The following is a 2,006-nucleotide window of genomic DNA, read 5'->3' as shown; positions in this document are numbered from 1 at the left end:
CAATGGTCGCCCTCGCTGCTGGGCGACTGTCGTTGCCCAGTGTTGAGGAGGGTGCGGGCCGCACTCTTTTCTCTGAGCGCGTCATTGTTGCTATAATTTTTTTTAATGAATTTAATTAAAATATATTATATTAAAAATATTAATATCGTTATATATTTATATACAAAATAATATTTTATTATTAATAAATATATATAAATTGTTTTAAAATTTATTATATTATATATTATGTATTATATAATATTATATATAAGATTAGAAGGAAGGCAAAATTGTTAAAATAATGCACTTTTCAGATCCAAAATCTCAGTCAATACGTGTGCACCACACACTCTTGTTTCAGGAGTTTTTTTGAATTTTTATCCATATCACATGAGATATAATTGATATTTTAATTTTTTTAAAATTTTTTTGAATATTTTTAATATCACAAAAGTTCTTAAATTTTTTCCACTAAATAAATATATTTATTCACTGAAACACATACATAATTCAAAAAAAACCAACAAAAGGGTCCCCTAACACCATTCGATGCCGTAGGGTTTTAGCCAATTTTAGAACACTCACAAAAGCCCTTCTGCACACACCAAACGTTGTCCGCGCGCACGCTTCCTCTCCATTTCTTCACATACCAAAGCTTCGTGGGCGCACACGCATGCACTGGTTATTCAATTTATTCACACACCAAAGGCTTCGCGCACACACATAAGCACTCCCTTCGAGTTCTCTGAATTTGATGAACATCTCATCTGAAATCTGAAATTGATTGACACGTACACTCATACCCTTCATGAAAGTGAAGATACCCAGTCGAAAAGAGCCAAAATCGATGGAAATGAAAAATCCCAACTAAAAGTGAAGAAGGCTGATGGAAAAGACCCACAATCAAGTAGAGGCAAAGTCGTTTGTGCAATACCCAACTAGAACTGAAGAAGCCCGATGAAAAGAACCAAAATCGATGAGTTAATTCGTTATCTGAATTTCGAATTAAAAATCTGAAGGAAGGCAAAATTGTTAAAATAATGCACTTTTCAGATCCAAAATCTCAGTCAATACGTGTGCACCACACACTCTTGTTTCAGGAGTTTTTTTGAATTTTTATCCATATCACATGAGATATAATTGATATTTTAATTTTTTTAAATTTTTTTTGAATATTTTTAATATCACAAAAGTTCTTAAATTTTTTCCATTAAATAAATATATTTATTCACTGAAATACATACATAATTAAAAAAAAACCAACAAAAGGGTCCCCTAACACCATTCGATGCCGTAGGGTTTTAGCCAATTTTAGAACACTCACAAAAGCCCTTCTGCACACACCAAACGTTGCCCGTGCGCACGCTTCCTCTCCATTTCTTCACATACCAAAGCTTCGTGGGCGCACACGCATGCACTGGTTATTCAATTTATTCACACACCAAAGGCTTCGCGCACACACATAAGCACTCCCTTCGAGTTCTTTGAATTTGATGAACATCTTATCTGAAATCTGAAATTGATTGACACACACACTCATACCCTTCATGAAAGTGAAGATACCCAGTCGAAAAGAGCCAAAATCGATGAAAATGAAAAATCCCAACTAAAAGTGAAGAAGGCTGATGGAAAAGACCCACAATCAAGTAGAGGCAAAGTCGTTTGTGTAATACCCAACTAGAACTGAAAAAGCCCGATGAAAAGAACCAAAATTGATGAGTTAATTCGTTATCTGAATTTCCAATTAAAAATCTGAAGGAAGGCAAAATTGTTAAAATAATGCACTTTTCAAATCCAAAATCTCAGTCAATACGTGTGCACCACACACTCTTGTTTCAGGAGTTTTTTTGAATTTTTATCCATATCACATGAGATATAATTGATATTTTATTTTTTTTAAATTTCTTTTGAATATTTTTAATATCACAAGAGTTCTTAAATTTTTTCCATTAAATAAATATATTTATTCACTGAAACACATACATAATTCTAAAAAAACCAACAGTGTAAGTCAGATTTCCTTG

Source organism: Sesamum indicum, linkage group LG9, assembly GCF_000512975.1.
Source record: "Sesamum indicum cultivar Zhongzhi No. 13 linkage group LG9, S_indicum_v1.0, whole genome shotgun sequence".
Taxonomy (NCBI): domain Eukaryota; kingdom Viridiplantae; phylum Streptophyta; class Magnoliopsida; order Lamiales; family Pedaliaceae; genus Sesamum; species Sesamum indicum.
The sequence above is the reverse complement of the archived record's forward strand: the minus strand, read 5'-3'. Positions refer to the sequence as shown.